At 42.0% G+C, this 17,057-nt stretch overlaps 1 non-coding gene across 1 annotated transcript; it reads left to right on the top strand.

Annotated features, from left to right (window-relative positions):
* Positions 1 to 464: 464 nt before the first annotated feature.
* LOC145118127 (small nucleolar RNA R71) lies at positions 465 to 571 on the top strand. Its single transcript, XR_013713107.1, has one exon. It is a non-coding gene; the product is annotated as a small nucleolar RNA R71 (small nucleolar RNA).
* The last annotated feature ends 16,486 nt before the right edge of the window (positions 572 to 17,057 follow it).

Below are 17,057 nucleotides of genomic sequence, written 5' to 3'. Positions count from 1 at the left end.
TCCTATATTTCTCCTCCTTTTTCTTCTTGTACTCATCGTATGGTAGCCACTCCTTTTTCGGTTTTCACCAATCCTCATCATATCTATCGCCACTAGAGTAACACACTTGCACTTTCTGGTTCCCATGCTCGTCTAGATCACATTCTTTAGTAAGTTGAGTCCCGCTACAATTCTCACATCCCACCCGGATGGCATGGATGGATTGATCCATCTTTGTCATTATTTGGTCCAAACTGTCCAATTTAGCCATCACCGCTGCCATATTATCATAAACTGAGTTCAACGTCCCTCGAGTTGAGTCATTTCTTGCGCTATGATATTCTCTAGAGTGCTTAGAGAATTCTTCAATTAGTGCCTTTATTACCGCGAGTGCTTTCTTCGTCAGTGGTCCTTGGGAGTCAAGGAGCTGCCTAGTTGTCACGTTCACTCCATCATAGAAAATGGAGACTTCTTGCTGAATGTTTAAATCATTGTGGGGGCAGTTCCTCAACAAGCCTTTGTATCTTTCCCATGCCTCATAGAGTGACTCGCCTGCTTGTTGCTCGAAATTTGCAATGGCTTTCTTCAACTTTGTTATTTTTGAGGGAGGGCAAAATTGATCAATAAATTATTCACGCATTTTGGCCCATGTGGTGATGGATCCTAGAGGGAGTGATTTCAGCCAATCTTTCGTGGTGCCCTTGAATGTGACTGGTAGCATACGGAGCAAGACAATATTGCGAGGAACATTAGGAATATTGAAGTAGTCGGCTATGTCGTTGACCTCGTCGATATGCTTGTATGCGTCTTCATGATCTTTCCCGTAGAATGGGATGTCCTTGAGTTGGGCGAGTATGTGACCTTTCAATTCAAAGTTGGCAGTTGTTGGAATCGCGGGTTGCACGAGTCCCGGCCTGGTATCCTCACGCATCCTTCTCTTGTACTCACCCATGGGTATGTTTGCAATGTCCCCATGGTGTTATCGGGTTCGCTTTCGTGCTCACTTCCTTCTTCAAATTCCGTTTCGTACTCGGAATCCTCCTTCTTAGGGTCTTCGTCCGTTAGTGTTGTACTGGATTCTCCCACGTGCTTTACCTTTTTCTTGCCAAAAACCGATTTGAGATTCTTGAAAGGTGACTACTTTGATTCTCCAACGGTTTTATCCTTGTCCTTCCTAAGAGCTGATTCTGGGTTTTCTAGTGTTGGGATCAAAGGTGTATTTGATCCATGGGTCATAAAATACCTGAAATAAAACAGAAAAATACGCGTAAAAAGAACAAAACGAAGTAAAAACGAAACTAAAAAACGCGATGGACTCGTCGAGTTGCTTCAACTAGACTCGAAGATTTCAAGGCTAAAACAGAAAAAAAAAACTTTTTTAAAAAGAAAGTAAAACTAGAACTTAAAATTAATAACTAATTAACGAAAATAGTAACTTTGTGCAAGATAAATATTACATAAAGGATCGATAACACTAGCAATTAAATTAATTATTTAAAACCTTTCCCCGACAACGACGCCAAAAACTTGGTATGTGTAAAATGCACTAGTTTTAATCCTACTACTTCAAACACAAAAACACACGAAAGGCAGTGTACCTATCGATTAACAATATAGTTCAAGCAAGCATGGTATCGAACACAGGGAACGGTAACAATTAAACTAACTACTAGAATTATCTAAATAAAAACAAGTAATAAAAAGAAGGGTTTTCTCTAGTTTTGCAAGACTAGAAACTTAAGCTATCAACTAACACTCAAATTAAGACAATTAACAACTAAAGCAAATAGGAAGTAACTAGATTCAATAATAAAAGAGACTTCTGTTCAGGTTCGACTTACTTGTTCCTATGGTTTATTTTATAGCAAGTGCAATGGATTAATTTATCATTGGCTACCGATTAATGTGATTAGACTCATGTTCACTATTACTAATCCTTAGCAAACAAATTAATTCAAACAGCGGCCAATTGGTTAAACTAACAAGTTTCCTAGTATTTTGATTCGGATCAAGTAAGACTTGTAATGTTGGTTAACTAATTTGGTTAAATTAATCAACTCATGTATGGTTGTTCATCATACATTCTTACACATTGATGTACTTATTTTCTAGTTAATCCTAGGTTCATGTTCACTAATACTAGGCATATAATATTGTTTCACAAACACATATGATTCAAGCAATTAAGATGATATTCATGCAACTCAATAACTTGATTATTAACAGAAAAACAATTATCATCAACACATAAGGGTCTTTAGTAAGCTTACAAGACAATTTCACCAAATAAATTAATCCATACGATAAAATCAAACCATATTTACAAGTTAATCTACCCTAAACAGAAGTGATGAGTTTTTAGCTCATATCTATATCAATTAACATCTCAAAAACGAAATCTAGTGGTATTATGCAAAAAGATTAAGAAAAGAGAATGTGTGTTGCCTTTCGATCTCTTCCAAATTGGTATCTAGGGTGAAATTTCGAATTTCAGAGCTCTCGGAATACTTCTAATCGCCAAGTAGTCGCAAATAATCCTCCTAAAAACTCAAGGTCTTGGGCAATAATGTCCTTTATATAGTTTTCTAAAAACAGGGGAAACTCGTCGAGTCCATAGACCGACTCCACGAGTCCATCACTTAAATCCCGTGTACGGTAATGCACCTGATGGTTCGCGAATCTTTTCAACAACTCGTCGAGTTGAGGACCAACTCGCAGAGTTCTTCACCTTTTTAGCTTAATTTCTTCTAACATTAATTCCCGAACTTCCAATCACTAGTCCCGCTTCCTTTTTAACTTGAGCACGTCTTTTAGGCTGAAAATATAATTTTAACATGATTAAGCACCTTTTGTTCAATATTTGAGACAAAATAGCCAAAAAGTATTACGATATTATACGAAATATATAACCAAATATGCACATATCACTCATGTTGAGGCTAAAAAGAAAGAGCACCGAAAGAGTGATTGCATTGTGGGTCAGGTGGCTTCCTTTGATTATGATAGCTGAGGGTTATTGAATCTCCATCGAAGGGTGTGGGTTCCCTATTGGGTTGGTGCGCGCCAGGTTCTGATGGAGGAGGCGCACAAGTCAAGGTTCGCTATCCATTCCGGAGCAACAAACATGTATAGGGATCTCCTACCCGACTATTGGTGACCATGTATGAAGCGGGATGTGGTCTGATATGTAGAGAGATGCTTGACTTGCAGGAAAGAAAAGGTCGAACATCAGTGACCTCACGACAAGTTGCATCCACTAGACATTCCCGTTTGGAAATGGGAGGAGATCACCATGGATTTCATTATGAAATTACCACAGACAACACGCAGAGTGGATTCGATAAGGGCCATCGGTAACGCTTGGTTTAGGTATGAGCTTATTCTTCAAATTGTTTGTATTTTCCTTTGGAACTCGGCGAGTTGGAAGCTTCAACTCGGCATGTCGAGAGGGCGTTGTGTGACATCCCCATTTTCACGGCCAGAAAAGACTGATTTTGTTTATGTTTTACAAAAATCAGAGTACCTCTTTTAATAAAAATGTTGTGGAATTTGTTCCCAGAAAAACATGATAAATACGTTATCAAATCATTTCCGAAGAAATATATTTTTATTCATTTTCAAAACCTTGCTATGTCATCGTCAATACAAAACATAAGCATAAACATAACTTACATTCATTTATACTAGTGATCTACATCTCTTTTAAATCTCTCAGTGTAAAGTAGCTTCATATCGAAACCTGTGATACAAATAAGCTTGAGTGGGTCAGGTTGGGAAAGCTGGTGAGTACATAGGGTTTTCAACCCACAATAATATAATTATTATGTTTAAACATCAAACAATCAACCCAATTACCCATCCCCATTATCTTCGTTATTCTTAAGGGTCTACCCTAAGAATCATTTATCCTTCATTCATTCATTCCGAAGTCCATCGCTTCCAGGGTTCATATGACAGGCACTAAGTCTATAGCTGCCAATGCTCGTTCGTAAAGCACTAAATCCATAGCTGCTAATCTTCATTTATCGGGCACTAAGTCCATAGCTACCAACGTTTATCTAACGGGTACTAAGTCCATAGCTACCAGCGTTTCTCTAACAGGTACTAAGTACATAGCTACCAGTGTTTATCTAATAGGCACTAAGTCCATAGCTGTCGATGTTATTTATTACGCACTAAGTCTATAGCTGCCAATGTTTACTCATACCATCTTTCATCTCTCATTGTTCATCTACCCATGTTTTACCCAACATATTCGTAGATATAAAATACATATACAGTTTAAATCATTTAAAACATGTATAAAATCGTTCATCCGGAATAGAAAGCAAGTATTCAAATAATATGCACACATAGCACGTAATTTATATAAAATACTTCATATCTATGTGTAAGATGAAAGTAACTATGCACTCACTTGTTAAAGTGATGATTCTAAACTCGGACAACACTTCGCTTCTTAACAATATAATTTCCTTCGACGAAACCTAGTATTATTACCACTAGATTTTAGTCTAATATTTACCGTGACTAATTATTAGTCTTAGCATTATTATTATTATTATTATATAAGCGTTTAAACAATATTTTCCAACCACTATGTACAGACAGGGGCCAGACATAAAACACCGGAGGGCAGGACCATTTTGGCATATAGCACTTCTGAAATCCAACAACCCTATACGGCCCTTTAAACCAGATTCCCCGTACCGTGAGTAGTTAAAAAGATATTATAACGACACTTATATAACCCATAATAATAGCTCAAATAATTATTATAAGGTCCTAATAACGTTACTATATTTAAGTAAAAGCTATATTAAAAATTAGGTAGTCGTATCTTACCTACGAGGGGGTTTGGCTAGAAGTCGGGCTCTGCAGGGGCAGGACTTCCGAGCTGAAAGGTCTTTTTCTCGGAGCCGTCGAGCGCTCCGGGGCTTTCTTCTAGCGCTATGAGAGTTTTTTTTTTTTTGGGAGGTTTAAAGAGAGTGTAGAGAGAAGAAAGAATGGGAAAGGTGTGAAGAAAATGAGGGTGTGAGAGGTTCTATTTATAGGGTGAAATATGGCTTAACTTGGTGCCACATGTCACCATCTGGTGGCAAGACTTGGGGAGAAAGCAATGGCCAAGATTGTGCCACATCACCCATTTTAGCACATCACACTTCCGACTTCTAAAATACGTAACTTTCACATACGAGCTCCATTTTTGACGTTCTTTATATCCACGTGTAGGTAAAAATAAGATCTACAACTTTCCTTTTGACTCCGTCGGCTAATTCTTGATCGATCTTAAATTTAACAGTAGAAGGTGACTACACTGTTAAATGTCCGCGTAAAATTCATAACTTCTACATACGGACTCCGTTTTCGTCTGTCTTTTTGTCGTTGAGTTCCTATTAATGAGATCTTCAATTCTAATTTAGGTCGCGTTGGCCAAAAACCGTTCGATCTAAAATTCGAGTTTCGGGTCGTGCACTGCTAGGCCAAATCTTAGGAAAATCATAACTTCCTCATATGAAGTCAGATTTGGGCGTTCTTTTTATGCACGCTCTCGGTTTAACGTATACTACAACTTTTGTTTAGATAACTAAGGCCAAAAAGTACTCTATCGTAAATTCACTATTTACGTCGCGTAGTGCCGTGCCGGTTTTGTCGCGAAACTTCGACGTGCCATAACTTCTTCGTTATAACTCGGATTTCGGCATTCTTTATATGTACGGAACCCTTGTGAAATATTCTACAACTTGGTTAAGATTAATCCTTTTAAATAATATTCCATCAAAAACTCATTTTTGATGCTCATTGTCTCTAAATTGACTAGGCCAGATCTACGGGCGTTACACGTTGGTCGTGGAAGTTAATGAACCAACTCGGTGAGTTGAGGTGCTTCAACTCGACAAGTTGGCGGCTGGGAAGGAAACCCTAATTTTTAGGGTGTTTCACCCTATTTAAAGGCCTTAAGTCCCTTGGCTGGCCTCCTCACCAACCTCCTCTGTCCAGAAAACCCTAATAGGGTGCATACTGTTATTTTTTGAGTGTGAGAGCTTGTGGAGGGTCTTGAGTGTTGATCTTTTGTGCTCTTTTGAAGAAGCTTTGAAGTTGGAGGTGTAGGGCTTGGAAGGAAGACTTAGATCCAGAATCTTCCCACTTGTTGCAGTCTTTTGGAGGTATCAAGTTTATACCTTTCTTTGTTATCGTTTAGATCTCTTTGTTTTAAGGTTTTATCTTGATTTTGAGCTCATGGGTGGATTGTCCAAAAAGTTGAGTGTTCCAGGGGTTGTTATGTGAGATTCGACCATTTTATGGCCCCTTTTGACTTAAAGTTGCAAGCTTTACTATGTTCTAGGTCCCATTCATGCAATAATTCTTTTTAGCCCATCTTGATCCCTAGGGTTTCTTTTTAGCATGCATGGACGTAAAGTTGGAAACTTTACATGATTTTCCAGCCTTTGGATGCCAGATCTGTATTTTGGGACTATGTTTTGAGAGTTTAAGGGCTTATTGGGTCAAGCCTCACTCTAAAGAGTCTAGGGTTTGGGTTTGACTCATTTTGGATGGTTCCTAAGGGTAAAGTTGGAAACTTTACCCTTCTAGACATCATTTCGGAGGAGATAGAATATTTGGAGTTCCTAGATTTGAGGGAAACATCTTAATGCTTTAAGCTGTTGGATTTCTGGCTAACTCGGCGAGTTCATTAGTGAACTCAGCGAGTTGAGAGTTTTCCCGATCTGTACAGTTAATGGAGAAAATCGACGAGTTGAAGGATAACTCGGCGAGTTGGGTCAACTTGGACCGTTGACTTAGACCTTTGACTTTAGTCTTTGACCAAGTTTGATTTATAAGGTGTTTTAAGGCGTTTTGAGTTGTATTTAAGGAATTGTTTATGTTTAGGGGTTAAGTAGAGCTGATATTCGGAGTCGGGACCTAGTCAGCTATCATTCAATATTCAAGGTGAGTCTTCTCACTACACTCATGGGTCAAACGCACCAAGTCCGACCTATTAATTGTTATATGATAATTTGTATTGGAATATAGAATTGTTTGTTATTTGATCTATATGTGGAATTATGTGTAGACCATGGGAGGAGCCCATGACATTTAGCAAGACCATGGGAGAAGCCTATGGCCCGGGGATATAAGACCATGGGGGTAGCCCATTACATTCCTTTGAAGACCATGGAGGGAGTCCATGGAAAACTTATATGTATGTGTGCATGGTGTTATGTGATTTTATGTCTGCATGTTTGGGAACTCACTAAGCCTGTGCTTACAGTTTTGTTGGATATTTCAGGTATTTCTAGTTCTAAGGGCAAGGGCCTGGCTTGATGGCATGGCGTGAATTCTCCATTGTTTTCATATTTAGTTTTGATACTCTTATCTTTTAAAACACTATGGTCATGTAATGGGATTTTTGGAAACAATTGTGATTGGTATTTATGACTATAAAAGTTGGAATTTTCTATAAAATTTTGGCTGTTACAAGTTGGTATCAGAGCCTTGGTTTGAGGGATTCGGGTACACTCTTGGGTGTGTCAGAACTCAAATTGAGGAAATGGTAAAAATTGTTTTTCAAAAAGAAACCAAAAGTCAATTTTCCTGAAAACGATTTTGTAAGAAAAAGGGAATAAGGCAATGCGCGTAATCGGTCGAGCTCAAGTAAGTGTTCCCAATGTTTTAGCCATGTCGTAGTGTATATGGAAATTAATGTTGCATGGATTATTTGCTAAGTGTATGCTTTCAAAGTTGTACATGCTTAGGATTGCATAGCCCTAGAATGAGGGAATCTACCTGATTCATGTTCCTTGTCTGGTTGTGGTTTAGGGTAAAAGCTTTCTTTGGCAGTCTATATGATTCTCTTTGTGAATAACTTGCATGCATAGGGAACCTGCTATGATTAATCTGAGTTTCCAGTTTAGTGAGGGTTGAGAATCCTAGAACAATCTAGGATATGAGTTAGTGTTGTGTTTATGAGTCATGATTTGTGATCGGATGATTTAGGGATATCAGGTATAGCCTCGGGGAAGGTACAGGTAGGTGTGGAAGGTAGTATTGGGTCCGTACTACTGAAAGCACATGGCATGTACCCGAAGCAATGACAGATCTGATAGTTCTTAGGAGTCCGGTGAGGAGGAATCCCTTTCGAATTCCTTATCTTTGTTAATTGTGATTTTTTCATTTGAGGATGGTGATGATCACGTGAGGTTCATGTTTGGGATCAGGATCATGTTCAGGCTCTGGTGTAGAGCCCATTGACGAGAGGTTGCGCGATCTTATCGCAACCAAGGTTACTCGTGGCATCATTGACGCTAACCTAGTGACTTTTGGTACTGTAAAGGAGGGCATCATGGAGATCATGGAGGAGCGGCTTAGGTCTTTCTGAGCCGAGATTGCTACATGCCAGATTGGGGCACGAGCTCCCTCGTTCAGGGAGTTTAAGGGGTGTGGAGCACCTGAGTTCTTCGGGGTCATGGATCCCATCACTAGTCGACGCTAGGTGGCAGACATGTAGAATGCCCAGCGCATGAGCTTTTGCCCCGAGGCGGCAAAGGTGGGGTTCGCATCTTGTATGTTGAGGGATAAAGCACGAGACTGGTGGGAGGAGGTTACCCGCGAGGTGGGATCAACAGGTGTGGCTGAGATGGCTTGGGACGAGTTTGTGAGGAGTTTTTATCAGGATTTTGCACCATCCATCGACGTGCATCGTTTGGTGAGAGAGTTTCAGGATTTACATCAGACTACCGAGACTGTGGCGGAGATCACCACCAAGTTTTGATAGAGGGAACTATTAGTCTCGCAGTACGTTGTGGATGAGGAGATGAAGAAAACTAGGTATCATTCTATGATGGGGGATGATATCCGGGAGTTTGTGAGCTTTTCGGGGTGTAAGACCCTGAATGAGATTGTGGAGAAGGCCCGTGAACGGGAAATTGAGTTAGAGCTCTGCACGAAGCGGAAACCGGAGCAGGTTAAGATAGCAGTGGGTCAGGCCAAGAAGCCTAAGACCTCCGATCCTCCCAGCATGGCCCTGGCCGTTGTGCCAAGTACGGTAAGTCGCATAGTGGAGCCTGCCGAGCAGCAAGCTCAACATGTTATGCGTGTGGCCAGCCGGGTCACATGAGCTGGGATTGCCCCAAGAAGGGCTTGATTTGTTTCCACTGCAACCAGAACGATCATAAAAAGGCCGATTGTCAGAGGTTGGTTAGAGGAGGAGGAGCAGTGGCGGCGCCTGCCCCCACCACAATGAGGATTACCGATGGCCGCCCAATGAAGGCGGAAGCTCCTGCGGTGAAGAGCCGCGCATTTCAGCTGACTACTGAGGAGGCTCGAGCAGCGCTTGACATCGTGAATGGTATGTGATCTATTTCTGTCTTGTTTATTTTATTGTTATGTTGTTATGATTTTATATAGGGACCTTTTTGGTCAATGGTTTGTCGGCTCAAATTATTTTTGATTCGAGGGCTATCCGATCGTTTGTATCTCTTGCGCTCAACAAGAAGTATCGAGATGCTCCGGGGACTTTGGATTCCCTACTAGAGGTGGAGATTGCGGATGACCGCACCGTGAGCGCTGCGAGAGTATTTCGTAGGAGTATGCTGAATATGTTCGGGGAGAGGTTTCCTATCGATATGGTTCCGATTCCTTTGCGAGGATTGAAGGTGATCATCGGGATGGATTGGTTGGGGCCCAATGGGGCCATGATAGATTGTGAGTGTCAGTTGGTGAGGGTTTGAACCCCAAGTGGGGGAGAACTGGTTATTCATGGAGAGAGAGCCTCGCATGGGCCAACTCTCTGTTCGGCTGCGGGGGCTAGGAGACTCCTTCAACAGGGTTGTTCTGTTTTTTTTGGCTTATGTTTTGGATACGAGGGTGGAGGTCACGCCAGATTTGAGCAGGGTACCGATTGTGCGAGATTTTCCTGATGTATTTCCAGAGGAGTTGCCTGGGGTGCCTCCCGAGAGGCAAGTGGAGTTCCGTATCGATTTAATGCCTGGTGCGGCTCCGATAGCGAAGGCACCGTATCGTCTAGCTCCTCCTGAGATGCAGGAGTTGTCTACGCAGCTTCAGGAGCTGCTAGACCGGGGATTCATTCGTCCGAGCACTTCCCCGTGGGGAGCACCGATCCTGTTCGTGAAAAAGAAGGACGGGTCATACAGGATGTGTATTGATTATCGGGAGCTGAACAACCTATCGGTGAGGAACCGTTATCCGCTTCCAAGGATTGATGATTTGTTCGATCAAATTCAGGGTGCATCTTGGTTTTCCAAGATTGATCTTCGATCAGGGTATCATCACATGAGGATTATGAAGGATTTTGAGCATTCTAACACTCCTAAGGTGTACATGCAACCCTAGAAACCTTGGATCTATGTTTTACTATGATACATGCAAATTTGATTTCCAAGGTTCTTAACCTATCTAGCATAGCATGGGGAACTTTTAAACATAAATGCTAGAAGAAGAACATACCTTTTGTTGTTTGGATTCCTTGAGAACCTTGTGAGTCTAGCACCTCAAGTGTGATGCCTCAAATGTCTCACACAACACCACAATACTTGGAATAACCTTGAGAGAAGTTCACTAACACCTCAAAATCGGCTAGCCCTCTTTCTTGCTTGTAGTAGTGCCGATTTTGCTAGACAAGGGGTCTTTATATAGTTGTGACACAAGTAGGGTTATGCCATGTAAACCCTAATTGTCATGGCTTTCCATATTCCATGATCCATGGGTTTGTAACCTCCATGGACTATCCATGGATCACCTTATGGGTTTTAGCCCAATCCACACAAACCATAGATCATTAGCCCACTATACAAGAATAGATGATTTACACAATCAACCCCATATATTTAATTAGTCTCCTTTTGATCACTTAATTAATTCCAAATTAATTCTTTGATCAATACTAATTAAATAATATTATTAATATATTAGAACTCATAATATATTAATAAACCTTAAGTGTCCTTTCTCTCATTTTGGTCTATCCAATTATTGCAATGCCATGCAACCCAAATGGACCATGCTAACCGGGTCAAGTACATTCCAGGAATAGTTATGAACTTAGACACCTAATCCAACAGTCTCCCACTTGGATAAGTCGAATAACTATAACTGCAAGAATGACTTCAGGAACCGATCAGCAATCGTAGCTCTTTCAAGGTCTCGCAGAACTGAGATGATGATGATACGCCATTTAAGATAAGTGATCATATAATCCTCTGTTCTGGATATCAGCCGGACAAATACATGGAACAATGTCTTACTTATTGTCCAGCAGTTTGTTTCCCGATTTCCGATTTGTTTGACATAGAACTTAATTAAACACATCCAAGAGGGTATTTTGGTGGACCCAGACAAGATTGAGGCGGTAATGCGTTGGGAAGTTATGAAGAAAGCATCCGAGATCCGGAGCTTCTTAGGTCTAGCAGGGTACTATCAGAGATTTTCCAGGATTTCTCTAAGATCGTCGTACCCTTGACCCGTTTGACCAAGAAAAGTGTGATTTTTCGGTGGGGACCAGATCAACAATCGGCTTTCGAGACATTGAGGCAGAAATTATGCGAGGCCCCGATTCTAGCTCTACCCGAGGAATTGGCTGATTTTGTAGTGTATTACGACGCTTCTATTTCGGGATTGGGAGTTGTTCTGATGCAGATGGGCATGTGATTACTTATGCCTCGAGGCAGCTAAAGCATCAAGAGGCGAATTACCCCACTCATGATTTGGAATTGGGGGCAGTTGTTTTTGCCCTCAAGATTTGTAAACATTATCTATATGGGGTTCGATTGTAACACCCATAAAAATCATGCCAAATTTTAACTTTTTAAAACATTCTCAAAACCAAGATTATTACAAAACATGTTTCCAAAATAGTATAATGTCAGAGTATCCCAGAATCAAATCATAAAACATGAAATATGAGGAGCTGTACGATCACGCCTTCGCCTTCCCGCGATCATCAGAAGTACCTGAAACATAATCAACAACTGTAAGCCCGAAACTTAGTGAGTTCCCCCAAAATACCAACGACATACATATATAACCATATCATATAAACATATAAGCAAACAGCATGCATAATGAGCCTTCAGCCTGACTGGACCGCCTCGCAGGCCTACAACCTATCAGGACCGCTCGTCGGGCCTTCGGCCCGACTGAACCCCCTTACAGGGCTTTCAGTCTATCCAGACCGCCCTGGGTATGTTGGCCTTCAGCACAAAGCAGGACCGCCTCAACCCAACCCCCAATCAAACAAACATGTGCAGATAAATATCATACGCTAGCATATATCACAGTCAAACCGATCTAACAGATCACTAATCATAGCAACATCCTACAACCAGGATACAGACCTAACTGGTCACTAACATAGTATCATCCCATATACCAGGATACCGACCTAACCAGGTCAATAAGCATATCACCATCCTAACTACCAGGATGTAAATCAATAACCATATCATGCAATAACCCGGATACAAATCCAAAAAGGGCCGACATTGGTGCCTTAGACCCTGGTGATATAGTGAGGAGAACTTACCTCTCAACTGTTTAATCGAAGGGATAAACTCAAACTCTCGAACCACGGCCACGAACTCCACCACCTATAATTACCACAAGATCATTTCCATAAATTTTCCAATTTACCAAAATACCCCAAAAGTCAACTAGTCAACCCTTGGTCAAAATCAAACTCAACAGTCAAGGTCAACAGTCCATGTTGACCTGACTCGTCGAGTGCAGTTCACTAAATCGTCGAGTCCTTCTAGAACTCGAGAAGTCGTGAAATCCCCAGTTGACTCGTTGAGTCTCTTTGCAACTTTCCGAGTTCATGTATGTCCAAATGTCGGGAAAACCCTAGCTGACTCGCCGAGTCAGCCTACTGACTCGCCGATCCCATGCAGAAATCCTTGCACGACAATCTTCATCGGACTCGTCGAGTTGACCATGCAACTCGTCGATTCCCTTCAGTCCTTTCTCCATTCAGATGCTTTTAAGCCATTCCAAGGCTCCAGAATGCAGATCTAAGTTCCTAAGGCATACTTCTTACGTAAAGTTGCAAACTTTACGTACATGCAAGGTGATAATGACCCAAATCAAGCTAAAGAAGAGATTCTAGGCAAGGGAAATGCACTATCATGCTAAAGGCTGAAACTTTATGATTATAAGGAGCAAGATGAGCCTAGATCTGAAGTTACAACTTCAGATCTTGGTTCATCACCCAAAAAGAAACACCAACATGCTAAAATGGCCCCAAAACTCAAATATAGAAGGATCTAGCTTGAAGGAGATCAAGGTAACGACTTGATACCTTCAAATGATGCTAAACTGGGGTAGACTTCAGATCCCCAACTCTTCCTTCCTTAAAGCTTCTTGATCTTCATGCTCCTCTTCACCAAGATCCACCTTCCAAGCTTAAACACACAAGTATGGAGAGAAAACAGTGATTTAGGGTTTCTGGACTCACAAGGGCTGTAAGGGGAGGCTAAGGGGGCAAAGGATCCTTTAAATAAGGTGCAAAACCCCCGAGGATTAGGGTTTCTTATTCCAGCTCCAACTCGTCGAGTCAGGTTCACCGCCTCGTCGAGTTGTTCACTTAAACCACGTGGCCAAATGCGTCCCTACTCGACGAGTCTAGGCACCAACTCGTCGAGTAGATCTTCTGAAATTTGCATAAAACTGTAAAGTTATATACCTGGGAGTCGGGGTGTTACATCGATGCACCATCTTCACCGATCACAAGAGTTTAAAGTATTTGATGGATCAACATAATTTGAATATGCGTCAGAAGAGGTGGTTAGATGTGGTGAAAAATTATGACTATGAGATTTTGTACCACCCCGGGAAGGCCAAGGTGGTGGCCGATGCCTTGATTCATAAGACGGCGAGTGCTCCTATTCGAGATGTTTGCATGAGGATGACGGTGATTTCACCCTTATTTGATATGATCAAGGAGGCAGAAGTGGTGGGTTTAAAAAGGGAGAACTGGAAAATTGAGCCGATTCGGGGGCAAATTCCTCTATTTATTCGAGATAGTCGGGGGTTATTGACGCAACGTGGTAGAGTTTGGGTTCCGACATCCGGGAGTGTGAGGCAGAGGATATTAGAGGAGGCGCACAAGTCCAAGTTTTCCATCCATCCAGGGGCCATAAAAATGTACCGAGACCTGAGATTGAGTTATTAGTGGCCCTGCATGAAGAGAGATATTGCGTGGTATGTTGAGCGGTGTTTAACCTGTAGGAAGGTCAAAGCCGAACATCAGAGGACTCACGGCAAGGTGCAGCCGCTACCTATCCCCATGTGAAAATGGGAAGAGATCACCATGGATTTTATCACGAAGTTACCTGAGACGGCGCGAGGAGTGGATTCCATTTGGGTTATTATTGACAGGTTAACCAAGAGTGCGCATTTTATCCCGATTTCCGAGACTATCTCCACCGAGAAATTAGCAGATATCTATGTGCGGGAGGTGGTAGTCAGGCATGCGGTGCCGGTATCTGTGGTCTCGGACCGTGATGTACGTTTCACCTCCAGATTCTGGAGGAAGTTCCATGAGGAGTTGGGTACTCAATTGCATTTCAGCACCGCTTACCACCCCCATACCGATGGTCAGAGTGAGAGGACGATTCAGATGCTTGAGGATATGCTTCGGGCATGTGTGTTAGACTTTGGAGGGAGTTAGGATACTTACCTTCCACTAGCAGAGTTCTCATATAACAATAGTTATCATGCTAGTATTGACCGACCCCCGTTTGAGATGTTGTATGGTCGAAGGTGTAGATATCCAGTTTGTTGGGGTGAGGTTGGACATCGAGTTATGGGAAGCACCAAAGTAGTGCTTAAGACCACCGAGTTGATTCAACAGGTGCGTGGCAGACCGCGAGTCGCGCAGAGCGTTCAGAAAAGTTATGCGGACCGGCGTCGTTCGGAACTTGAGTTTCAGGTGGGAGATTTTGTTTTGCTAAAGGTGTCACCTTGGAAGAGTGTCATTCGGTTTCGAAAGAGGGGCAAGCTGTGGCCCCAATTTATTGGACCGTTTAGGACTTCTGCCCAAGTCGGAAGGGTCGCTTATCGATTAGATCTTCCGGATGAGCTGAGTCAGATCCAAAACACCTTCCACGTGTCTCAGCTCCGGAAGTGTGTCTCAGCTCCGGAAGTGAGTCAGAAAGACTAAGGCTCTTCGTAACAAAGAGGTGATGCTGGTGAAGGTGCAATGGCAGCACTGAAGAGGCTCTGAATGGACCTGGGAGCCGGAGGACGAGATGAGGAAGCATTATCTTGATCTTTTCGCATCAGCAGACTTCGATGTCGAAGTCTAGTTCAAGTGGGGGGGGGGGGTTTAATGCTTGGTTTAGGTATGAGCTTATTGTTCAAATTTTTTGTATTTTCCTTTGGAACACGACAAGTTGGAAGCTCCAACTCGGCATGTCGAGAGGGGGTTGGTCGCGGAAGTTAATGAACCAACTCGGCGAGTTGAGGTGATTCAAGTCGGCGAGTTGGCAGCTGGGAAGGAAACCCTAATTTTTAGGGTGTTGCACCCAATTTAAAGGCCTTAAGGCCCTTGGCTGGCCACCTTACTAGCCTCCTCTATCCAGAAAACCCTATTAGCGTGCATCATCTTATTTTGTGAGTGTGAGAGCTTGTGGAGGGTCTTGAGTGTTGATCATTTGTGCTCTTTTGAAGAAGCTTTGAAGTTGGACGTGTAAAGCTTGGAAGGAAGACTTAGATCCATAATCTCCCTACTTGTTGCAGTCTTTTGGAGGTATCAAGTTTATACCTTGCTTTGTTATCGTTTATATCTCTTTATAATAAGGTTTTATCTTGATTTTGGGCTCATGTGTGGCATGTCCAAGAAGTTGAGTGTTCCAGGGGTTGTTCTGTGAGATCTGACCATTTTATGGCCCCTTTTGACTTAAATTTGCAAGGTTTAATAAGTTCTAGATCCCATCCATGCAATAAGTTCTTTTTTAGCCCATCTTGAGCCCTAGAGTTTCTTTTTAGCATGCATGGACATAAAGTTGGAAACTTTACGTGATTTTCCAGCCTTAATGAGTCAAGCCTCACGCTAAAGAGTCTAGTGTTTGGGTTTGACTCATTTTTGATGGTTCCTAAGGGTAAAGTTTGAAACTTTACCCTTCTAGACATCATTTCGGAGGAGATCTGAGATTTGGAGTTCCTAGATTCGAAGGAAACAACTTAATGCTTTAAGATGTTGGATTTCTGGCTAACTCGGCGAGTTCATTAGTGAACTCGGCGTGTTGATGAGAGTTTTCCCAGTTTGTGCAGTTAATGGAGAAACTCGACGAGTTGAAGGACAACTCGGCGAGTTGGGTCAACTCGGACCGTTGACTTTAACCTTTGACTTTAGTCTTTGACCAAGTTTGATTTATAGGGAGTTTTAGGGCATTTTGAGTTGTATTTAAGGACTTGTTTCTGTTTAGGGGTTGAGTAGAGCTGATATTCAGAGCCGAGACCTAGTCAGCTATCGTTCAATATTCAAGGTGAGTCTTCTCACTACACCCATGGGTCGAAAGCACCAAGGCTGGCCCACTAATTGTTATGCGATGATTTGTATTGGAATATGGAATTGTTTGCTATTTGATCTATATGTGGACTTATGTGTCGACCATGGGAGGAGCCCATGACATTTGGCAAGACCATGGGAGGAGCCCATGGCCCGGGGATATAAGACCATGGGGGTAGCCCATGACATTCCATTGAAGGCCATGGAGAGAGTCCATGGCAATCTTATATGTATGTGTGCATGGTGTTATGTGATTTTATGTTTTCTGTGTTTGGGAACTCACTAAGTGTGTGCCTGGCTTGATGGCATGGCGTGCATTCTCTAGTGTTTTCATATTTAGTTTTGATACTCTGATCTTTTAAAACACTATGGTCATGTAGTGGGATTTCTGGAAACAATTGTGGTTGGTATTTATGATTATAAAAGTTAAAATTTTCTGTAAAATTTTGGGCTGTTACATCATCGTGGATTTTTTGGCCAAGAGCACGCATTTCATCCCAATTCAGGAGAGTATCTCTGTAGAAAATTTGGCCGATATCTACATCAGAGAGGT

The sequence above is a fragment of the Lactuca virosa genome, chromosome 5, assembly GCF_052849685.1.
Source record: "Lactuca virosa cultivar CGN04683 chromosome 5, Lactuca_virosa_CGN04683_v6, whole genome shotgun sequence".
Taxonomy (NCBI): domain Eukaryota; kingdom Viridiplantae; phylum Streptophyta; class Magnoliopsida; order Asterales; family Asteraceae; genus Lactuca; species Lactuca virosa.
The sequence above is the reverse complement of the archived record's forward strand: the minus strand, read 5'-3'. Positions and strand labels throughout refer to the sequence as shown.